The 25933-nt window shown below is 45.4% G+C and overlaps 1 protein-coding gene and 1 non-coding gene across 6 annotated transcripts in view; one reads left to right on the top strand and one right to left on the bottom strand.

Annotated features, from left to right (window-relative positions):
* Positions 1-25933, top strand: part of LOC126319460 (calcium-binding protein E63-1) — a 575661-nt gene that overhangs the window by 212427 nt on the left and 337301 nt on the right. The window lies entirely within an intron of this gene.
* On the bottom strand, positions 24354-24425 carry Trnat-agu (transfer RNA threonine (anticodon AGU)). Its single transcript has one exon. It is a non-coding gene; the product is annotated as a tRNA-Thr (tRNA).

The raw sequence follows: 25933 nt of genomic DNA on the forward strand, positions 1-25933 counted from the left end.
CTGTCGTCCATTCTGTGATGTAATCCAAGATGGCGGTCTGGGGTGGGGGAAAATGGCACGAAACAGTGTGTTCACCTTGACGTCTGAACATAGTACACAGTACCACCACCAGACGGTGCTCACATCCCTCCCATGACGTAATCCAAGATGACGCTTGGTGGTGGGGGAAAATGGCGGGAAAATGACTCCGCCTGCACTGGGCTACTGGAGAGAGGAAGGAGTGTACTTTATTTATCTTGGAAAAATTTATTTATGGACAGATTTCACATTGTTTATTTGTCACACTGATACAAAACACATGCTCAGACATGCTTGGGGTCTCCCCACACAGCCTACAGACCTGCAAACTACTCGTAAATTACCGTAATAACGCATTTTAAACGCTCTGCAGGCAGGAAAACAACGTCTAAATTACTGAAATAATGCACTACACAGCACTCAGACGTGCAAACTACTCGTAAATAATGCAGTACATTGATGTGCAGATACGAAATCACTTCGTAAGTTGTCAAAATAGCATACAGACCAGCAAGCTACTTAAAAATAACCGAAATAATACAGTACACTGATGTGGACACCTGAAAACTACTCGTAAATCACTGAAATAATGGATATCTAACGCTCTGGCAACACGCTCACAATGCTTAAACAGCCGAAAACAATGCACTGCATGAACACTCTTTGCACTTAAAAATCGCTTTCCAACTATTCTCAATCGCAACATATCAGAGGCTCCAACACACGCGCTCGTTGACACTACCGCGAGCCACAACTGCTGCCTAGCCAGATACAGGTGTCCATTATGGTCCTGCAAGCATGAGGCGGTGGCATCCCTTTCATACTTGAGACCTCAGAAATTCCTGTCGAACATACATGTTCACCTAGGCACCATTGCTGACGCGATGACGTGTAGGTGCAGTGTGCATCCAGCGCCGAGGGAGGTTTCCATAGCAGCTAAAAGGTTCACAATGTTCTACTGACATCACATACCTCCAAGACGCGCTCACACTGATGCCATATGCAAAACGCATCTCGGCACATGTGTTCACCATTGCTGACATCACAGATTGGGCAACAGAAATCTATTTGACCGTTTTCTCTCCATCTCGATCCTAACAGGACATGCGAGATGCATCCAGCCGAGCACACATGGCTGATGCATCGCCTCAAAACATGTCTGGCTACTCACCAACTAAAAGGTTCTCAACATTATAATGACGTCACATGGCTATGTACAATAAGAGCCAAGTCGACCTCTTGGAAATTGTATGTCTTCCCAGAAATAGTTAATGGTGGCTTTTGTAGGAGCTTTTATGAAGTCTCAGCATGTCTGCATGGAAACCTGTTTACGAAAATAGCCCTGAATAGCGCCTAATGCATTCAGCCTGGTGGTTTTAACGTGACACCCGTCCATCACATGTTGCCCGTCCTGGAAAACTTTAAATCTTCCTTTCGGCAAACATCTTCAAAACGCCAACGTTCTCATCACTATGTAGAGGCTCTCACTTGCCGGCACAAAGGATGTCTTGTGCAATGAATGGAGTATAATTATTGGTTCTTATTGAATTTAAGCGGCGAATTACTAATTCCACCAGAGTAAAAACACTGTGCGCCTTTCTTATTTTCTTTCTGCAGACGAGACTTTCAGTGGCAAAAAGCTATTTGGCATTGATCACCGTATTGCTCCGACATTTAAGCCTTGGAATGTGGCCTACAGGTCGTGAAATATGCAAAGACTCTTATTCAATTGCACTGCTGTGCCACTGAGGACAGGAGCTTGAAAATTAGAGCGTGAAACCTATCTCCAACCCAGCAATATATCACCACATACCGTGTTGATATGGTAAACATTCAATTCGTATACTGCACCATACAAAAATCGCCCCTTTTATGTCATTTGTATAGCTATCGACCACCAGACACTTGTACATATACCACAAAGACAGACAGCACCATATATGCTCCTTGCAGCACCAGATAATTTCCTGCAGCCGACCATCACAAGTCATCAATTTGCTAATGTGTGACCAGAGTGTCCTCAGCAGACCAATGTCACTCTCAGAACTGTTCTACAAATTTGGGTTCATTTCCCCTTGGCACAAACGCGATACTGTTTCTGGTCCGGACCTGTATGCTTGCTTTCTTTTCTACACCCATCTTCAGATCCTGCGATTACAACAACAGATGTATCTTCGCATGGTTTGCCATAGTATTATACCATTTTGGCGGTACTTCTCGATGTCAAGCACACAGCATCTAACCGATCACTCGCGCAACGTAATTCTGAAGATGTAGACTGTAAATTATTTCTCTACTAACGCGAAACTTTAGCGAGGTGGAGCGTGCTGTAAACCACGGAGTAACTAGAAACTTAATATTTGTACAAAACGACCTTTAGAGGAGAACTATAAAAAATAGAGGAAAATGATATTTCCACTCACGAATACCGATGTCTGTGATGTAGCAAATTCCAAATCACCCCTACAATTTACAAAGTCAAATAAGGTCTTTCTCATATCTAGAGAACCAGCAAACGTCTTTCACCTGCTAGATGCACACTCCACAATCGATGTTCCCTGAACTAAATCAAGGCGCCAAATGTGCAGAAGCAGTCAACCGGACAATTTACATAAGAGGGAATTATGGTCCAGCACAAACACGCGTCCATATAGAATCTTCTCAATTTTCCACGCAATCATGAAAGCTATCCAACACATACTAGGTATTAATTCGCTATTGCGCTGTCTTGAGGACAACATGATAAAGTGAGGTACTTTCCTACACTCCTACAGGTCTCTACATTTGGACGGCTCCAACAGTTAATGGGAAACGTGAATCTTTCCCGCCAGAGGTTACCGACACTGCATGCCTAGGAAAAAAACCGACCTCATATATATTTTGTCCCTAAGCTTACAACTAAATATTACGATTGCGGTCTAAGTTTAAAGACATTCAACAATGAGCAATGTATCAGAAATACACCCTATTGAAGGCTGTAGGTCTGGAAATAGGAATATCAGTACCATTCTTATGACTTGACATACTTCTCCCTTTGCTATCACAGTACTCCACGTCAAATCCATGCCTTCCTTAAGGCTGGGCATAGTTATTTCCTTTGCACACGTTTGAAGACAAACACATACTTTATAAGCCTGATGATCAAGGCGAACCTATCATGCATCCCCTACTACTAAGTGTAACACTTCTTCAATAACCGATTACTGGCGATACGAAATAATACTGACCTAAAATCAACGTTGGGAGGACATGTGTCATAAGTTTTTCCTGCAAGTGCTACTACCGTGTCTTAGAAAGAGAGGCGTAATCTTCTTATAAAACGCTGTATGTTAAAAAAGTCACAACCATATTGCCGTCATAAGGTGTTTGGTTCTACAGGTACACACAAGTATCCAAGTTAAAAGCTGTACCATCTTTATAAATCCACATATGGCATTACCTACAAATGATGTCGTATTTACAGACAAATACCGTGACACTAATTATAGACAATGATTGCCGGAGCATATATTATCACACCACAAGTGCGTCTACACGTTACCAATGGTGCACCCGCATAATACAATTACCGAATTTTGAAATTATTCGGCTAAGGAGCATGGTTGAAACCGGTATTTGCAACTCCCACACGCCGCCGCCACTAGATATTTCTCCAGTATTTGTAACACATTCTGTCTTGATGCCATGTCAGAGGTTTTGCGATATATCCACTGAGTTATAGGCGATGATTGATTGAGAAGGGCCACAAACAGTGGTAGATGGTGTGATTATTTAGGTCGTAAGAATTGTGTACTAGCTTTTCACATCTCTAGTGGTACACTTTTGTCAGAAATGATGTCTATGATTTGGAATCAAGTCTTTCCATTCAACCACATACCTGCACTGAATACTGTGGAGACGTCCTGTAATGATTACAGCCACTAGTGAATCATATTTGTGGAACTCTCATACCTCGAAATGGACCCACTTTCTCGAACCTACACTGAAGTTCCAACATGGTTTATGGTAGCCCCTACGCATCTTGCAACTACCCCTCCGACTCTGTGCTACCGTCCCTGCAGCTTTGAACATGTGATCTGCAACCCATGTAGAAAAAGGCAAAGCTAAGTTACTGTGACAGAACTGTGTTTTGATCATTCGATGGAAACGGAGCCTGGTCCTGCAACATGAGGAACTGGGGGAAGGATGTCGATTTTGCTACTGCATTGTGGTGCTTCTCCAAAGTACAAGCAGGTACTACAGGTCCACATCCCTCAGCGCCCATTCACATCTATTACCCCAATATTCTATCATCGTTATTCTGTTCCACCCACAAGAGACAAATTATGAACTATAAAAGCTCCACTAACTTCATCCGATAGAGAACTCAATAAGATTTTTATCGCATCTCTCTCCTTGCATATATCGAAAACAAATTATGCATGCATGCTGGTGTCGAGCACAAGTGACGATCCTATTAAATACACAGGTACCGATCCACTGCACACCTGTACTGTAGGAGGATGACCATATCCCACAGACTATACGGTAAGTCGCAAGACATGCACCCTGCGATCCTGTCTCATTGTATGAAACATTGCTTTTTTTTCTGTTGCAACTCGCTTTGTACACTGCCAAACATTTTGTCTTTCCACCACGACTTCGAGGTCTGTGTCAGTTTCTAAACACATTCTGATCCATTGCCTCTCGCAGAAAACTAGACGTTGCACACTGTAAACCATATTGTTACTGCTGCTATCATAACACACCACACACATTGGGTGATTTTAAATAAAAGTCAATTACAACGTAAGGAAACTGGAAGAGTTTGGCGGCATCGTGGAGAGTTTACAAACAACAGTCCCAAGGTGATTCACGAGCTCTACATTCAAACTCATCTGACGGTTGCGGAATACCTGATGGCTCTGCATTCAATTACGACTGTTTCCTCATATTTCAGTCATGTACACGATCTTTATTTTCGTGCTATCCGTCCACAGAAGGTATTGTCCCACCACCAGATTTCTTTCTCCAACTCAAACAAGCAATGTCAGTCAATCATTATGTTGTAACCAACAGCATACCAGTGGATGGATGAGGTGGAAAGGACACCATCGATGTACTCTAATAATAAGCACCACAGTTGATAGTATAAACAGATTTAGCAATTTTACTGTAATTTCAACACCGAGCAATGCTGCAACAGGATTTTTCCCAATTTCAGTATCATAGCTAAACCGCCCCCTCTCTACTTTGCGAGTATCATCGCAAATGTAGATAGGTGACTGTGCACTACGTGCATTAATTATTAATTGTCAAACACATACATCAACAAAGTATACCACACAGTGCTCTACATTTATCTAACACCTCAAACATAATGCTTAATTTATGACCTCTTTCTATGCTCCTGGAGTCACTGTGCATTCTTCCAGTCTTTGGGTAAAATTAGAGACTGAAAGACCCCCTCACACTGTCATTGACCAACCCGCACTGCATCATTGTTACCGATTTAATCTGCAACCGACCAAAAGTAGGCTGCTACATTTCATATCTTGTGAATGTATGGAGCTAGCTAAGTCCTTGCCCATACAAGTACACAATATTTCTGAAGATGCACCCATGTCGAAGAGATTAGCACCCCTTAGTGGTGTATAGTATAAGAGTTGAAAGTGTTGTGATGTGGTTAAGAAGAACAAGAAACGGTTATATGTGGATGTATAAAGCTGGTGTAGCTTTTAACATAGATACTTGAGTGCACCTGTAGAACCAAGACCGTTTATGATGGTAATATGGTTGCCCTTTTTTTTAAAAATATACAGCAGTTTGTAAGACGATTATACCTCTCTTCTAAGACAGGGTGGTAGCACTCGCAAGAAAAACTTATGAGACATGTCCACCAATCGTTGATTTTAGGTCAGTATTATTTCGTATCGCCAGGAATCGGTTATTGAAGAAGTATTACACTTAGTAGTACGGGATGCATGATAGGTTCGCCTTGAGCATCAGGCTTATAAAGTATGTGTTTGTGTTCAAACATGTGCAAAGGAAATGACTATGTCCAGCCTTGAGGAAGGCATGGATTTGACGTGGAGTACTGTGATAGCAAGGGGAGAAGTATGTCAAGTCATAAGAATGGTACTGATATTTCTATTTCCAGAGCCAAAGCCATCAGCAATGTGTATTTCAAATACTTGGCTCATTGTCGAATGTTGTTGAGCTGTGACTGCAATCGTTGCAAGCACAAGGAAAAATATATATGAGGCCGGTTTATTTCCTAGGACTATTCTGTCTATGCGTGCTTAGCGTGCAGCGTTGGTGATCTGTGGCGAGAATGATACACGTATCCGATTAACTGTAGGAGCCATCTGAATGCAGAGACATGTCGGAGAGTAGTAATGTAGCTGACTTAACGGCGTTCTAAAGACAGCGCAATAGCGAATTAATACCTAGTATGTGTTGGATAGCTTTCATGATTGCGTGGAAAATTGAGAAGATTCTATATGGACGTGTGTTTGTGTTGGGCCATAATTCCCTCTTATGTAAATTGTCCGGTTGACTGCTTCTGCACATTTGGCGCCTTGATTTAGTTCAGGGAACATCGATTGTGGAGTGTGCATCTAGCAGGTGAAAGACGTTTGCTGGTTCTCTAGATATGAGAAAGACCTTATTTGACTTTGTAAATTGTAGGGGTGATTTGGAATTTGCTACATCACAGACATCGGTATTCGTGAGTGGAAATATCATTTTCCTCTATTTTTTATAGTTCTCCTCTAAAGGTCGTTTTGTACAAATATTAAGTTTCTAGTTACTCCGTGGTTTACAGCACGCTCCACCTCGCTAAAGTTTCGCGTTAGTAGAGAAATAATTTACAGTCTACATCTTCAGAATTACGTTGCGCGAGTGATCGGTTAGATGCTGTGTGCTTGACATCGAGAAGTACCGCCAAAATGGTATAATACTATGGCAAACCATGCGAAGATACATCTGTTGTTGTAATCGCAGGATCTGAAGATGGGTGTAGAAAAGAAAGCAAGCATACAGGTCCGGACCAGAAACAGTATCGCGTTTGTGCCAAGGGGAAATGAACCCAAATTTGTAGAACAGTTCTGAGAGTGACATTGGTCTGCTGAGGACACTCTGGTCACACATTAGCAAATTGATGACTTGTGATGGTCGGCTGCAGGAAATTATCTGGTGCTGCAAGGAGCATATATGGTGCTGTCTGTCTTTGTGGTATATGTACAAGTGTCTGGTGGTCGATAGCTATACAAATGACATAAAAGGGGCGATTTTTGTATGGTGCAGTATACGAATTGAATGTTTACCATATCAACACGGTATGTGGTGATATATTGCTGGGTTGGAGATAGGTTTCACGCTCTAATTTTCAAGCTCCTGTCCTCAGTGGCACAGCAGTGCAATTGAATAAGAGTCTTTGCATATTTCACGACCTGTAGGCCACATTCCAAGGCTTAAATGTCGGAGCAATACGGTGATCAATGCCAAATAGCTTTTTGCCACTGAAAGTCTCGTCTGCAGAAAGAAAATAAGAAAGGCGCACAGTGTTTTTACTCTGGTGGAATTAGTAATTCGCCGCTTAAATTCAATAAGAACCAATAATTATACTCCATTCATTGCACAAGACATCCTTTGTGCCGGCAAGTGAGAGCCTCTACATAGTGATGAGAACGTTGGCGTTTTGAAGATGTTTGCCGAAAGGAAGATTTAAAGTTTTCCAGGACGGGCAACATGTGATGGACGGGTGTCACGTTAAAACCACCAGGCTGAATGCATTAGGCGCTATTCAGGGCTATTTTCGTAAACAGGTTTCCATGCAGACATGCTGAGACTTCATAAAAGCTCCTACAAAAGCCACCATTAACTATTTCTGGGAAGACATACAATTTCCAAGAGGTCGACTTGGCTCTTATTGTACATAGCCATGTGACGTCATTATAATGTTGAGAACCTTTTAGTTGGTGAGTAGCCAGACATGTTTTGAGGCGATGCATCAGCCATGTGTGCTCGGCTGGATGTATCTCACATGTCCTGTTAGGATCGAGATGGAGAAAAACCGGCCCAATCTGTGATGTCAGCAATGGTGAACACATGTGCCGAGATGCGTTTTGCATATGGCATCAGTGTGAGCGCGTCTTGGAGGTATGTGATGTCAGTAGAACATTGCAATCCTTAGCTGCTATTTAAACATCTCTATCGGCGCAAGACCCACACTGCAGCTATGCAACATCGAATCAGCAATAGTGCCTAGGTGAACATGTATTTTCGACAGGAATTTCTCAGGTCTCACGTATGCAAGGGATGCCACCGCCTCATGCTTGCAGGACCGTAATGGACACTTGTAGTTGGCAAGGCAGCAGTTGTGGCTCTCGGTAGTGTCAACGAGCGCGTATGTTGGAGCCTCTGATATGTTGCGATTGAGAATAGTTGGAAAGCGATTTTTAAGTGCAAAGAGTGTTCACGCAGTGCATTGATTTCGGCTGTTTAAGCTTTGTGGGCGTGTGGGCAGAGCGTTAGATATCCATTATTTCAGTGATTTACGAGTAGTTTTCAGGTGTCCACATCAGTGTACAGTATTATTTCGGTGATTTTCAAGTAGTTTGCTGGTCTGTATGCTACTTACAATGTGATTTCGTGTCTGCATATCAATGTACTGCATTATTTACGAGTAGTTGCATGTCTGTGTAGTGCATTATTTCAGTGATTTAGAAGTTGTTTTCGTGCCTGCAGAGCGTTTAAAATGCATTGTTTCGGTAATTTTCGAGTAGTTTGCAGGCGTGTAGGCTGTGTGGCGTGATATCAAGCATGTAGGCTGTGTGGCGTGATCTCAAGCATGTCAGAGCATGTGTTTTGTATCAGTGTAATAAATAAACTATGTGAAATCCGTCCCCAAATAAATTGTTCCAAGATAAATAAAGTACACTCCTTCCCGTAGCCCAGTACAGGCTGAGTCATTTTGCCGCCATTTCCCTACACCCCTAAGCGCCATCTTGGATTACGTCATGGGAGGGATGTGAGCACCCTCTTGTGGTGGTACTGTGTACTAGGACTCGACCCTCGTGGTGAATGCAGAGTTTGCTGCCATTTCCCCCATCCGTAACCACCATATTGGGATGGACGACAGCACCATCTGGTGGTGGTACTGTGTACTAGGTCAGTTGGACTCTGGTCCTCTTGGCGAACACATTGGATGGTGGTAGTGCCTCTAATTGTTTAAATAAAGACTGCATGCAAAATAAAGACTTACAATCAGCACAGGCCGAGTCATTTTCCCGTCAGTCCCTAGGAAGAGGTGGCGGTCAGATGACTTGGGTTAGTGGAGGTAGCCCAAATGACCCATATTCCTGCCATTTTGCTGATGGATTTTGAACATCTCACCATTTTTTGGCCGTGGTATGCGTGCGTGTGTGTGTGTGTGTGGGGGGGGGGGGGGGTTAGGTTATTTGAGGTAGCCAAAATTCATACTTCCCGTCCAAAGCCGCCATTTTGGATGACGTCTGCAGATGACGTCCCGGCCGCCATCTTGGATAACGTGATCGCCGCCGTTTTGGACTGGTAGTTTGTGGCGACGCCGGCCTAGACCCCACCTTCTCCCCAATACAGCGAATGTCTGTAACTCCTTTTTGCCTTAATTCATAGGGGCCACTGGATCAAAATGGTGCCTGTCTTACACATGTTCGAAAAAAGAGACACCACATACATAGATTAAAGTTTTGCATCTTGTGAAAGATTATGTGATTAGTGAGAAAATAAAATGTTAATTATGGTGTGACACTTTTTGACAGTGGAATTATCAGACTGCTCTCATGCTGTAACTAACATTTTATTTTCAATGCATTTGTATAATTTTTAGTCTTATTAAAACCGTGACAGTTTTAACTAACGACGTAATATGGACATCACATCGGTCTAGACATTGTTGACAATAGCGGTAAATGCTGAAACAGTCTATAGTGAATAAAGGTTAGTTATTATCAGCAGCAATGTCGGTGCATCTGTTCTAATAAGCATGTCGTTATCCGGACATATATAGCACTGCTGGCGCTAAAGAAGAAAAATGAAACAGTTCGGCGGCCGCCGGCGTGGAAAGGCTTTTTGCTGCGTGAGCACTGCTGTGTTAACCATTTGCACACAGTGTCAGGCTGCCGCACCCTGTAACACAGCGGTGGCCTGCGTCATTCGCAGAGCACAGCACTTGACTCGCCTGCGGCTGCCGCTGCTGCAGCCCCCTTTTAACTTCGCTCATCTATTACCAGATACGGTTGGTGCGCTTCGTGGCGTACTCTGTACTCACCTGCAGCGGTTTGAAAGTGAGTACAGGTGGCGACGGGGCCAGAGCACAGAGGTCCACCCCGCTAGCCATGGCCCGCAGGTGTTGCGAATTAATCAGCCGGAGCGGAGGTGGAGGAGGAGGGCGTGTGCCGCAGTCGCACTCCTAATAGCAGCAGCGCCAGCAGGCACGGTTATTTCCCGCCGTTTATTTAAGCTTCGCTTTATCGGCCTTCGTAAAGCAGCGGGGAGCGAGTCACCGGCTGAAATTAAAAGGCTGCGTGCAGTGGAGCAGGCTAAAGGTCACACCCTTACTTCTGTTCCTCTTTGTTAGGCTTGCGTGCGTGTTTGCTTACATCATTCTCTGTGCGTGTCGACTCTGTTGATAACAACCAGGAAACTGGACAGCTACAGTTCGTGAAATTCTCGTGAAGTCGCAAGGCCGCACCACTGTGCCTAACCCTTGTAGAAGTCTGTTAATGTTTCCGCATCACTCCATCCCCTGCAGGTTAGACTTTTGTATTGTGTGGCACTGGACATACAGTTTTGTTACTTTTAATTCAGCTTGTGCATCTTGACTTTACGTTGAAACCACTGCTGAATGTCATTATAAATTCCCACGATGAAACCACGGTGAACCCCAAGGCTCACTCTGCAGCGGAGTGTGCGCTGATATGAAACTTCCTGGCAGATTAAAACTGTGTGCCGGGACGAGACCCGAACCCGGGACCTTTGCCGTTCGCGGGCAAGTTCTCTACCAACTGAGCTACCCCAGCACGACTCACGCCCCGTTCTCACAATTTTACATCTGCCAGTACCTCGTGCTTGGGTAGCTCAGTTGGTAGAGCATTTGCTCGCTGAAGGCAAAGGTCCGGAGTTCGAGCCTCGGCCCGGCACACAGTTTCAATCTGCCAGGAAGTTTTAAATCCCTAACCTCCATCTGACGTTCTTCCCTGACCAACAAAATTGTCCCGCATTCTAGGCGAATGCTAGGTTATTTCGTAGCGGTATGATGTGGGCGTTACACTCCCTCTCTTTGACAATTACGAGCAATTTGAGATTAACGTCTTCTGTACTGACGTCGGTATCATTACCATCACTCTCGTTCAGTACATCTAATAAGCATTCATAGCTAACAGAACTTGGTGCGTTGCTCTTATAGGGGTAAAATTAACTGATGTGGCTTGTATAAGCGACAGTGAAATAAAACGAGACAGGTGGAAAAAGTAAAGTACACATTATTTCAAAATTAATCACCATATCTGTTAATACATTCATCCCACTGTGAGACAAGACGGTCAGTGCATTCATGGAAAAATATTTGCGGTTGCTTACAGAACCATGGAAATTTGGAAATTTGTGGTAAGGTCTCATGGGACCAAACTGCTGAGGTCATCGGTGCCGAAGCCTACACACTTCTTAATCTAACTTAAACTAACTTACGCCAAGGACAGCACACACACACTCATGCTCGAGGGAGGCCTCGAACCTCCGACGGGGGGAGTCGCACGGACCGTGACAAGGCGCCGTAGAACGCGCGGCAAACAGAACCATTATTTTACTCAGGTGTGCACTTCTTCGTCCAAAGCAAACCGACAGACATGATTTTTTTTCAGGGCTTCAAAAATATGGCAATTGCAGGGGTAGAAATTTGGACTGTATGGAAGATGTATAACTGCTTCACTACGAAACTTTTGCAGCGTGGTCGAAACAAGAGAGGGTGCGGGGGATGGGGGCGGGCTCAAATGTTACCAAGGTTGTTTGTGGTACGTTGAAGAAGTTTCGCTGAGAAGCCCTTATACTTTTTCCATACAGTCCCAATTTCTCCCCAAGAAATTTCCATTTTGGAGCCCTGAACAATTGCACTGATGTCCGTCGATTTGCTTCGTATGAAGAGGTACCTAGGCAACCACAAACATGAATCCACTGGCCATCTTGTCTCACAGTGGGATAAATGTATTAAAAGTAATAACGATTACTACTGAAATAATCATCAGTTTACTTTCTTTTTTTTTCTTTATACCTATTTTTCATATGACTGTGTGTAATAGAGCACTAGGTTTTTTCTGATCGCGATGTGTCGGTGGGCGATAACAGAACCTCCGTGAGGCTTTCTCCGGAAGAAGTTCTGTATGAAGTGGAATTGCAACGCCAGAAAAGCATACCAAAACTGTTCTGATTTTACTTAAATTAAGGGAAGAAAATATGAAGCTATCACTCTCAGAATAAGTTCATGGAGAACGCCGTCGCTGACCAGAAGTAAAAGACACCATATTAGCATGGCGTACGGAAAATCGAAGGGCAGAGAATTCCAGAACATTGGCAGTGCTAAACGTTCAAGCAATTACAGGAAATGCAAAAAGGAGGCACTAAACTGGACCGGCAAGGAGGTCAGAGGCAGATGAGGCCTCCTCGCTGCTCATATGCGCTGATAGGTACCCTTTCCACGAGCAACGAAATGGGTGCGAAGCACCGACGTAAGAAACTCTCTTCAAACCGCACGGACGGGAGGTCAGTGCAAATAAAAGGAGACGGAGACCTAAGAGTGTGCCAGAAATCAGGAAACGACGCGAAAGCTAATGAATGCAAGGTACCCAGTTGGAACAGTGGAGGCTCCCTGCGGGATTCAGCAAGAGATCTGAGGTATCCCTTACAGAAGTGTCCCTGCCGAAATCTGAGTGTACAGGACTGGAAGACTGGTATTGTGCGTATGATTCCTCAACCTTGGAGGCTAGTACGCCCATTCCATATTATGCCTCCCCACATCATAACATGTGGACCACTAAAACGATCGCTTTCGACAATGTTCATGGGTGTATTATGTGTTCCCATTTCTCTCGGTATGAACTTGAATAATGGCAACAAAACCAGCTGTTGTATTTGAATCTACCGTCGTTTATTCTTTTTAATACATGCTACCAGTTTCGTATCATCTTCAGGCCACGAACGTGACCTGCCATCCACAATTGCTTGCAAGTGCTATCAACAGAGTCTTATGCAGCGGGCCAAAATTAACTGAATTACGTACCTTCTGTGGCAACAACCAGGGAAGATAAGGAATCCAGTTAATTTTCTCCCGCTGCATACGATTCTGTTCATTGCCCATGCAAACGATTGTGGACAGCAGGTTACGTTCGGGGCCTGAAGGTGACACCATGTCGTTTCAAAACTGGTAGCACGCATTAAAAACAATAAATGACGGTAGTTTCAAATACAACCGTCGGCTTTGTTACCATTATTGGAGTACTACGTGTCCCACTTTCTTCCATGTGGACCACTAGTCTATCGGTATGACAGTAGGCAAGTCGTTCTGGTGGCCCAGGTGTTACAGTGAAATGGCTCTGAGCACTATGGGACTTAACTGCTGAGGTCATCAGTCGCCTAGAACTTAAAACTACTTAAACCTATCTAGCCTAAGGACATCACACAAATCCATGCCCGGCGCAGGACTCGAACCTGCGACCGTAGCGGTCGCGCAGTTCCAGACTGTAGCGCCTAGAGCCGCTCGGTCACCCCGGCCGGACAGGTGTTACAGTGTGGGGATGCATAATGTTGGGAGGGTGTACACGGTACATTTAACGACCAACTTTATTGTGGCACCATACTTCGTCCCCATGTGCATTCGGTCTTGGCACTGTGCGAGTACATCGAGCAACACAGGCGGAGGGGCCCTTGAAAAGACCGAATGGACTGGCCTGTCTGTTCCCCCAACTTAAATCCCATCGATTGCGTGTGAAATGCCCTGAGGCGGGAGGATGGGATGGAGGAGGGGGGAGGCGCAGACGTACTGACGTACTCCATGTCCACATGCATCGGTGACCATCCAGTAAAATTCTTTGTCACCTCGTGGCCAGCATCGGAGTACTTTGCAGAGAAAGCATTGGTGTCCGCGGTGACCACACACACACACACACACACACACACACACACACACACACACACACACACGCGAGCGCGCGCGCTATTAAGAACCATATCCCTCCTTCTTTATTGTCCAGGGGACCATCACGTATCGCGGCTACTTCGGTTCAGTTATCTTTGAATAAGTCATCTCTGTTCGTGTCATTACCTAGGTCTTTCAGTTGATTTCTGTAATACTGTAGCAATTGTGTCTACATATGGTCGAAGTTTCATCGGGCTGTGTTGCGTGACAGTGGCATATCGTGCGAAAGCTACCTTCGTTCTTAAGTTTTGTATCGACGTAGGAAATCAGAGATATGATAGCATATAAATAAATAAATTATGAAACAATAATTCTGGGAATAAACAGCATTGTATTGGAGAAAGCGTAAAACCTACCCTAGTATCCTGTATTCATCAACAAATATTGAGCTTTGGGCTCCGTAAGAGTCCATTTCTGTCGGAGTGCGGCAAGGAGTGGATAATACGCGAGAATGTGAGCTATCCTCAGCGAGGGAGGTGTATGTGTGTTTGGGGAGGGGGAGGCTGTCGGTGTTGGACAGCTGAAAAACGTCTGTCAAAAGATTGCGACCTATAGGAAGTCGGCCTTAAACAATGGGCAAACGGTAGCAGAGACGCCGGAGAACAAAGGACTTGTTGATTGTGTACAGTTTATTGGAGGGCTCAACATTCTCTGCTCCAGTTCCAATGGATCACAAATAACAACTGTCCTCGCAAATGAGTGCATGCCACCCTCATTGCCAATATCGACCTCGTGGTTGCTTCTCTGGCTAAACGATCAGCTAGTTCATTCCCAAGGATTCCCATATGATTCGTGACCCAGAGGAAAACGATGGAGACAAAAAACTGCGGATAAAAACAGGACGTGATGGCGCCAGGCAGTATCGTATGCTTTATGCTTCAAAAAAGACAAGCGGCTTGATGGTGGTTCTCAACAAAACCCTGTCAGATTGCCGTCTGTAAATGGACTAGGCAGGCGGTTGTTGATTGACTGTCGCAGAAGCCAGACTGGTAGGTGGACAAAGGCGTAATGTTTGAAAAAATCAATAGAGGAGATGGGTCACAGTCCTCTCGAGAGATTTGGATAGCAACTTAGAAACTGGGCTATAGGTGGTTCCACGCTAGTGCAATGGGAGTTAAGATCTAAGCGAGATACGGTTTTAAACTATGAGGATGCGGCATTTATGGCCTTCATTGAGGTGTTACATATTGTAATTGTGAATCGGACCAGAGCCTGGGGCCGTCTCGCGAGACGAGTGCAGGCCTTTAAAGAATTCCTATTCATCAATAGGCTTGTTGTATGTCTTGAAGCAGTACACAATTAAACATTAGTGCACGTTTGCCACTGACCAAATACGTGCTTGGGAGGTAGAAGGATAAAATGGCAAAGTGCGTTGTGAAATGTTCGGCAAGAACAGACACTATGACTAAATAAGAGGCTAGCGACGTTGGACACAGGAAGTCTTGAAGATCACGCAGCGTCGCTTACACCCAACCTCACGCAGTCCTATGGGGTCCCCATTCCACGGATGCCACCCAGCTGTGGCAACTGTCACCTGTCATCGTGGGGCATTTTTTCCCCAGAAATAAGCGAATATGGCGGTTTCGGCCTAGGTTTTCGGGAGATTTACTGTGATTGTAAGGAGTGTGGCAAAAATGGCGAGTCTTTCCCATTTATTCCCAATTCGGGTCCTTCATTTGCCCCACTATCAGCTTACCTGATATTTGGCAGAACAGAACAGCGACTAGCCAGTGAACAGGATATGGAACATCGGAACATCCTGCTGAGCTCCTAGGGGTGGAGAGAGACGCAAAATAAAGAACACTACGTGGTACAGGTTAGTTTCCCCCGCTACGCGGCCATTTCTTCAACAGAGAGGCGATGTGCTTTCTGGGTAGGACATCGAAAGAAATTTACGTCCGGTTGCTGACAAGGCCGTGGTCGGCAGCGCCAGCAGACATGTCGCCAATTAAATGCGATGAAGTAGAAACTTAGTCGTTCCCCAGCCAAGCATCATTGCCAAATCGCAACGAAAGTCGCAAGCCGCTTGGGATAATGTATGGCATGGTTTCATTCGGGAGCTTTAAGACCATTTTCCTGCGAGAATACACGCCTACGCCTCCTTCTACGGCATAGGAGGTTACTCTGTAACAATGCCACTAACTGGGCTCCCTTTACCGTGACACAGCTGTTTCATTTGGTCTGAATTTGCTATCATATTCTCCTTCAGAAATGAACTACCTGTCACTTCATTTGTCAATAAAATAACCTTGTCCGTAAGGGTGCTATATGTTTCTCTGGCAGTGTACAAAGGAGACTACTTATCAAACACACCATGCGACTAATTCTAGAATACTGCTCATGTGCGTTGGATCCAGAGGCTATTGAACAGGTCACGGATTTGTTAGCACCCACTGGACAGATGACCGAAATGTTGAAAAGGCCGACCGAGATGGCCGAGCGGTTTTAGGCGCTACAGTCTGGAACCGGGCGACCGCTACGGTCACAGGTTCGAATCCTGCCTCGGGCATGGATGTGTATGATGTCTTTAGGTTAGTTAGGTTTAAGTAGTTCTAAGTTCTACGGGACTGATGACCACAGCAGTTAAGGCCTCTCACGCAGGCTGGCGTGAGGTCTGGAACAGAACAAGGAAATTAGAATTTAGAAACAACGGACGTAGCTGGTGGAATACTTAACTTTAATCCATTAATGACGAACGTCGCTCTTGACATTACATGATTCACCATATCAGTAGTAACTGATAATGGCGCCTTGCTAGGTCGTAGCAAATAACGTAGCTGAAGGCTATGCTAACTATAGTCTCGGCAAATGAGAGCGTAGAAGTCAGTGAACCATCGCTAGCAAAGTCGGCTGTACAACTGGGGCGAGTGCTAGGAAGTCTCTCTAGACCTGCCGTGTGGCGGCGCTCGGTCTGCAATCACTGATAGTGGCGACACGCGGGTCCGACGTAAACTACCGGACCGCGGCCGATTTAAAGGCTACCACCTAGCAAGTGTGGTGTCTGGCGGTGACACCACAATTCCCATAGTGCTCAGAGCCATTTGAGCTATTTTGTTGAAAAGACTAGGCTGTCAGACACTTGATGTTGGACGTCTTAAGTGTCTTTCGAGAACAGGCACTAACCGGGCGATATAAGAATATACTTGAGCCCCCTGCGTGTCGCTCGAGCACGGATCGCGAACATAAGATCAGACTGATTACAGCTAGCACAAGGTGGTCCGTCTTTCCGTGCTTCACACGTTCTGACTGCAACGGGAAGTCCAACACGTGGTACTGACCTACAGTGGGAATTTTCCTTGCAATTTACAATTGCATACAGAGCTTACGTCTGGCGTCCATAAAAAAAATCTGGAGAGATCTGCAGTTAATCGGCGCTGGGGTCAGGAACTTGCAACGCAAATAAGTGCAACGTATTGCTCCTAAATTGGTGGAATTGTCCATTGTTATTCACTTACACGATTAGCAATCAGTCACTGGAAATTGTAACAATTACACTACGCAACGGAATTAAAGGACCTCTTCTCGAAACGCCGTAATTGACACCCATTTCGACACAGAAGTTTGGAATTTGGGTGGAAGATGTCCATTCCTTCCTCTGTATTCGCGCAAAACCGTGTCGTCCTGAGACGTCGCCAGAGGGCTCGGGGACGCTTTAAACAGCGAGGTGTGGACACGTGCGGGGAAAAGCCCAGCACTCAGAAGTTCGGGTGACGTGTGAGATGCGTTAATGACGTCCCGTCTGCGCAATATTTCACCACAATTCTATCCAGTACCATCGTAGACGTATCATATGATGGGAGGACCTTCACAGGCCTTATTACCAACATTTCACTACCGCGATTGAGGTCAGAACCATGACGCCTAGCGTCTTTTTATTTCGGACACGCTGTCGTTTAGAATCGATAGGGAAAGGAATCAGGTGCCAGCATAAAGGACGTCAATGAAAGAACGTCTTTCCTTCGGGCATCGATTCCCACACATTTCGCGGTCGAAAGCGATGAGTAAGAGGACGGCTTTCCTGACACCCTTTGACTCTGGTGATTCCTCCTGAGGGATTCGACCCTTCTCGACGAGCATCAGGGGGCTGCAAACCCACTGAACGTGATCTCACTCCTTTGGAGTGCACAGCGACCGCAATTTTTGTCCGCGCGTACACCTTAGAACCACTAGGGTCCGGTCACAACCATTCGTCGAGAATAGTAAGTGATAGGAAGCAGCAAAGAAAGGGTGCTTATGCTTCTTCACTCCTTCTGCTTCACGTCCTGCTGTGGCGTCATCACGGGGGTCTACTGCACGCATACTGGCGTCTATAAAACGGCAGAGCATCGCTCTAAGACCCCAGGTTAGCCAAACGGCACGGTGGCATCCTCCCACCTTAAAAATGTGCCTTTACAGAGGCAACTGGCAAAGTAGTCCTAGGCGCCCGAAGGCAGGCAACTGAAATCGAAAGACTGACGAAGGGTTACCTGCCTATGCGCTCATAGGACTGGTTCACAGGTCGCCTCTGTAGAGGTTAATTTTGAATCGTCCACGAGGTATAAATAGTGTCAAAGGCCGTCAAGAGCCTCATCGCGGTGCTCATCGGAGTACAACTTCCTCTTTTCTGCTGCAAAATTTGTGGGAATCGACGCTCCAAGGATAGGACTGGTTTCACTAACGCCCTTTAGGCCACCCGCTGAGGCCTTTCCGTTTCCATTTTGACTGACGTTCTGTCCGAACAATTTTCCTCGGCCGCGTTATTTCAAGGCTGGGCGTCGCGGTTCTGGCCTCCATCACAAAGGCATCAAAAGAAGGGGTCAAATTGTGCACTTCACAAAACTAAAACACGCAAATGTTGTCAGTACAACTTAAATGAGTCATTTTTGGAATCTGTTGCTTGTACAAATGCAGTTAGTAGGGATATGAAATGGAATGATTATATTCACTCAGTCGTAGGTGAGGTAAGAAGTAGGGGTTGGTTCATTACTAGAATAGTAGGGAAATGAAATAATTCTGCAAAGGACATTGTTTACAAAATACTACGAAGGGTGTTCAGTAAGTAGTGCAACACATTTTTCTGCAAGCAGATTGGTTTTATTCGGTATTCCATACAGCACATTATTCTCCACTCACTTAGCTATAAAATCCTACTTCTCAACATAATCTCCGTTCAGAGAGGCGGCCTTACGCCACCTTACTGGGAGGAAAGATGTCAAAAATCCGCCTCAGTTTGAAATGTTACCGGTCTTTACCCAGGTTTCATATAGAGTAATGTAGCCTTCTTCAGAAGCATGAAATAAACTAATACATGCCAGAATAAGGCACAGTCAGATATAAAAAGCTAAAGTACCGTGGTACCGTGTCAAGCTACGTTACTTGGTTCAGGAACAGCCCCACTTCGTTCCAACGTAGCGTCCGCGGCTAACCGACCGCTTTCCACGAAGTGGGGCCGGGGCTTTTAATGTCTGACCGTGCCTTATTCTGGCATGTATTAGTTTATTTCATGCTTCTGAAGAAGGTTAGATTACTCTAGCTGAAACCTGGGTGAAGACCAGTAACATTTCACAACTGAGGCGGATTTTTGACACTTTAATTTATCGCAGTTGCTGACATGGCTGCAACATGTTAAAAATTCTTAGATTACTGAAAGGACCTGTATGCCCGTATGGTACGATTCTGCTGGTCGATGTCGGGGCCAGCCTCTTGCTTCATCAGTGACATCCCCAGCATCGACCTAGTGCTTCCCGGGGAGTGCATCCTCCCTGAGACCGAACATGGGAGTCGGAAGGTGAGTAGGCAACGAGGAACCCTCAAGGCGGACACCTTTGACCTTTGAGTAACTGCTGGAAACAGTATCTACCGCAAAATATTTAGGGTAACTATTCAGACCTATGTTAAGTGAAATGACATACAAAACAAATACAAGGAAAAGCATCTACATCTACATCTGCAACTACATGATTACTCTGCAGTTTACAAAAGCGCCTGGATCCTCTCGAACACTGCGCGGAAACAACGTACAGTTAAATCTCTCCGTGCGAGATCCGATTTCTCTTATCTAATTATGATGTTCATTTCTCCCTTCGTAGAACGTCTCCTACAAAATGAAGTCGGAGTCGGATGAAAAAGTTGGTGATTAAAATTTCATGAGAAGATTCCGCCGCAACGAAATACGCCTTTGTTTCAATGATTGGCACCCAATTTTGAATGTCACGTTTGTGCCGCAGATGCCAGACTGAGATTCATAGTAACAATCTTAAGGAAATGTAACTCATCCACGAAGTTAGTGGCTTATAAGGCGCTCGTTCGACCGATTAGTGGGTGTTGTTTACCAGTCTGCGATTCGTAGGAGTGATATAAGAGATAGAGATGATCCAACGAAGAGCGGCGCGTTTCTTCAGCGGATCGTTTAGTCGGCGTGAAGCTCAACAGGCTCGATGGTCTGTAGCTCGTGGTATAGTGGCTAGCGTTGCTGCCTCACGGGGGCCCGGATTCGATTCCCGGCCGGGTTGGGGATTTCCTCTGCACGGGGACTTGGTGCTTGTGTTGTCCTCATCACTTCATAATCTTCATTCGTCACAATGGCTAGATCGGACTAGTGAAAAAAAATGGACTGCGTAAAAATTGGGATTTTGTACGGGCTCTGATGACCGCGTCGTTGAGAGCCCCATAAACAAAACATCCTCATCATCAGACTCTATTGGCAGACGTTACAAGAGAGGCGTTGTGTAGCACGAAGGGGTCTACTATCGAAATTTCGAGAAAGTACTTTTAGGAAGATTCGGGGAACATATTACTTTATCCCACACACTTCTCGTCTAATCTTGACGAGAAAATTGGAGGAGGAGATGGAGGGAGAAGATTAGTGTTTAACGTCCCGTCGGCAACGATGACCCTAGAGACGGAGCCCAAGGACGCATTAGGGGAGGATCAAGAAGGAAAGCTGCCGTGCCCTTTAGGACAATTCGACAAATCATTGCAATACCGAGGCTTACGGGCAATAGTTCTTCGCATGCGCTAGTGGAACAGGGTATTGGGACCTGTTAGTGGTACCAGATGTACCTTCCATCACACACTATACAGGGTGGTCCATTGATAGTGACCGGGCCAAATATCTCACGAAATAAGCATCAAATGAAAAAACTACAAAGAATGAAACTCATCTAGCTTAAAGGGGGAAACCAGATGGCGCTATGATTGGCCCGTTAGATGACGCTGCCGTAGGTAAAACGGATATCAACTGCGTTTTTTTTTAAATAGGAACCCCCATTTTTATTACATAACCGTGTAGTACGTAAAGAAATATGAATGATATAGTTGGACCACTTTTTTCGCTTTGTGATACATGGCGCTGTAATAGTCACAAACATATGGCTCACAATTTTAGACGAACATTTGGTAACAGGTAGGTGTTTTAAATTAAAATACAACGTACGTACGTTTGAACAGTTTATTTCGGTTGTTCCAATGTTATATATGTACCTTTGTGAACTTATCATTTCTGAGAACGCATGCTGTTACAGCGTGATTGCCTGTAAATACCACATTAATCTAATAAATGCCCAAAATGATGTCCGTCAACCTCAATGCATTGGCAATACGTGTAACGACATTCCTCTCAACAGTGAGTAGTTCGCCTTCCGTAATGTTGGCACATGCACTGACAATGCGCTGCCGCATGTTGTCAGGCGCTGTCGGTGGATCACGATAGCAAATGTCCTTCAACTTTCCTCACAGAAAGAAATCCGGGGACGTCAGATCCGGTGAACGTGCGGGCCATTGTATGGTGCTTCGACGACCAATCGACCTGTCATGAAATATGCTATTCAATACCGCTTCAAACACACGCGAGCTATGTGTCATACATCCATCATGTTGCAAGTACATCGCCATTCTGTCATGCAATGAAACATCTTGTAGTAACATCGGTAGAACATTACGTAGGAAATCAGCATACATTGCACCATTTAGATTGCCTTCGATAAAATGGGGGCCAATTATCCTTCCTCGCATAATGCCGCACCATGCATTAACCCGCCAAGGTCGCTGATGTTCCACTTGTGGCAGCCATCGTGGATGTTGCATTGCCCAATAGTGCATATTATGCCGGTTTACATTACCGCTGTTGGTGAATGACGCTTCGTCGCTAAATAAAACGCGTGCAAAAATCTGTCATCGTCCCGTAATTTCTGTTGTGCCCAGTGGCAGAACTGTACACGACGTTCAAAGTCGTTCGCATGGAATTCCTGGTGTATAGAAATACGGTACGGGTGCAAACGATGTTGATTTAGCATTCTCAACACCGACTTTTTTGAGATTCCCGATTCTCGCGCAATTTGTCTGCTACTGATGTGCGGATTAGCCGCGACAGCAGCTGAAACACCTACTTGGGCATCATCATAGCACACACCCGTTGGGCATTTTGATAAACGGTTCATTTTAAAAGGGGAAATGTATTACGAAGCGAATACCGTCCGCACTGGCGGAATGTTACGTGATACCACGTACTTGTACGTTTGTGACTATTAATGCGCCATTTATCACAAAGCGAGAAATGTGGTCCAACTGAAGCATTCATATTTCTTTACGTAGTAGAAGAATATGAAATAAAAAATGGGGGTTCCTATTTTTAAAAATCGCAGTTTATATCCGTTTGACCTATGGCAGCGCCATCTAGTGGGTCAACAATAGCGCCATCTGGTTTCCCCCTTCCAGCTAGACAAGTTTCGTTCTTTGTAGTTTTTTCGTTAGACGCTTATTTCGTGAGACATTTGTCCAAGTCACGATCAATGGACCACCCTGTAGGTGAGTTACGGAGTATGACGTAGATGTAGAATTGCAAGCATCATGCACCATTTTGCATTTCCGAACGCTTTTGCTAGATCGACATATCCAGTAGAGGTGTCTTGTACTTCCTTGTGTGTTGCTCCCATTATGACGCGCAACGCCAAAACTCGCCGCCTGGCGGCCCCACCCCTCCTGAAGTGGACACGTGGCACACGTGGCGGCAGAGGTCCGGGGCGGCCGTGACCCCGCGGCGCGCCCACCCCGACCCCTCTCTGCGTCCTTGACACGGCGGGCCGCCTTCCGCCTCCGGCGCTGCTGGGGGCCCGCCGCCACAGTCGATAGCCGCCTCCCCTCCCACGAAGACCACCAGCTCAGGCCGTGATAACGACGTGGACATCTACATGCACATCCATTCTCTGCACTTACCGCTGTACCGCTTATTAGGGTTTTCCACGTTCCGTTCACGTGTGGAGCACGGGAAGAACGATCGTGTAAAAGCCTCTCCACGTAGTAATTAGTTTCATCTTGTCTTCGCCAGCTCTGCTGGAACAAAAACTAGGGGCTCGTGCTATCTTCCTAGATTCGTGGCTTAAAGCCGGATCTTTAAATTGTACGTCATCTTCAACGCGATAATTTTCGCCCATCTTCAACCGTCTGCCAGTTGATATTCTTCAGCATTCTTCTCACACTTTCGCAGCGCTCAAACAACTCGTGACAATTCGTGTTGCCGTTGGATGCACAATTTCAGTATTGCCTCTCAGTCGTAATCGGTATGGGTCCTATACGTTCGAGTAGTATTATACGATGGGTAGCGTAAGTGATTTGTAAGCAATCGCCTTTGTAGACTGATTGCATTTCACTGGTAGTCTACAAGTAAACCGAAGTCTGCTACTTGTTTTACCTACGACTGAGAATGTGCGATAGTTCTACTTCATAGGCCGGCCGCTGTGGCCAAGCGGCTCTAGGCGCTTCAGTATGGAACTGCGCGACCACTACGGTCGCAGGTTCGAACCCTGCCTCGGGGATGGATGTCTGTGATGTCCATAGGTTAGTTAGGTTTAAGTAGTTCTAAGTTCTAGGGGACTGATCACCACAGATGTTGGCCACAGTGCTCAGAGCTATTTGAGCCATTTTTTTGTTCTATTTCATATTCCTATGAAGTGTTGACACCCAGGCATTTGTAGGAGTTGGCTGACGACAACTGTGATTGATTGATCTTATGGTCATAGGATACTACGTTTTTTTCGTTTTCAAGTTCCCAATTTTGCTTTCCTGAACATTTAGAGCGAGTTGCCAATCTTTACACCTCTTTTAAATCTCAAATATGATCGAAGCAGACTAAATCGATTAAAATTTGTGCCGCAGCCGGGACTCGAACCCGGGTCTTCTTGCTTACTAGGCAGATATGCTACCACTACACCACCGAGGCACTATGGCAGACATAGCTGCACGAACTACCTAGGTCGAGTTCCCTCCCCAACACAAACTTTAATTCATTTTCCCTTAATATCGTCACTATTGCCAGGGCTCGCCGGTATTGGCGACCTACCCAGCATTGTACGTAGCGGGACGTCTGCTGTACCATATGGTGATCTTCTCAGATCTTATAATTAGATGTGTCCTTTGAGACTCCCGTCTCGTTATTATCTTACGATAATGATCAAATATGATCGAAGCAGACTAAATCAATTAAAATTTGTGCCGCAGCCGGGACTCGAACCCGGGTCTTCTTGCTTACTTCTTTTAAATCTTACCAAGATCCGACTGAATATATTGTCTACGTATACTCGTATGTATATAGTGAAAAAAAAACATCTCTATTCGTGTTCATAGAGGGCGTTTCGGGAGGAATAGTTGATATTTTGGGAGGTGGTAGTTCACACTTTCAATAAACGTTTCACATAACAAGTTTGCAATTTTTATTCGCAACACAAATACAGGCATCAACTCTCTGGGATACCCGTGCGTATTACTGCGCCACTTCCGGGAGGGGAGGTGTGCTGACCTCGGATCGAGTCCACGAACTGGACTGACGATGAGGCTCGGTGTGCCAGCCAGTCTGGACGCGGTTTTTAGGCGGTTTCCCACATCCTGCTAGCTGAATGCGGGGGTGATACCCGAGCCCCACTTCGGTTACGCGTTTCGCAAGCACTTAGAAAACTTTACATCGCTGTCACACGAATAACACAACACTTAGAGAGTTGGAGCAGGGAGGGCATCCGGCTACGCATTAAATTAACCATGTGAACGCGTTGCTAACCGTACTGAACGTACTCCGATGCGGGACGAGGGCACAAGGGAAAGGAGAAGAGAATGAAACCAAACAAGTACTTTACAGAAGACGCTAAGAAAAGGCAAATCATTAAGTTCAAAGCTGTCATTCAGAAACTGCGTCTCCGATTTCAGTACACTTTAGAATTATCTTGCCAATAGCACTGGTCGCTGTTCTCGGGTATTGTCGGGTTCTTTCATCAAGGCACGATCCGAACGATCGCTAGCCGCATTAAGAGTCGCATAAGAGTGGGGCTAGATGCGCCACTATCAGGATCCAAACCAGGTTTGCTTTAAATACACGTTTTAACGGTCGTGAGCTAGTTACCTTTGAGATTGGACGTGGCGAGTTGACGTTATTCGAGAGTGAGGTGACAAAGACGTCATTATCAACACTTCACCGAGTTCTAAGGAGGTCGTGTAATAGCGCTACGAGATGCTGAATATTCCTTGTGCTATATTGCAGAACGACTTAGCAGGACACTGGACACGCATTCGTGGGGACGACCGGCAATCCTGACGTAGGTTTTCCATGATTTCTCTAGATCGCTGCGATGGCCTGGCTGTTTGGTCCCCTGTCCCAACCAACCATCTTGGCAGGAATGTTGCCGCCGTACATGACTGCTCGCTGCGGTGATCGCGAGACTCAACGGTCACAAAAGAAGC

Source organism: Schistocerca gregaria, chromosome 1, assembly GCF_023897955.1.
Source record: "Schistocerca gregaria isolate iqSchGreg1 chromosome 1, iqSchGreg1.2, whole genome shotgun sequence".
Lineage (NCBI taxonomy): Eukaryota > Metazoa > Arthropoda > Insecta > Orthoptera > Acrididae > Schistocerca > Schistocerca gregaria.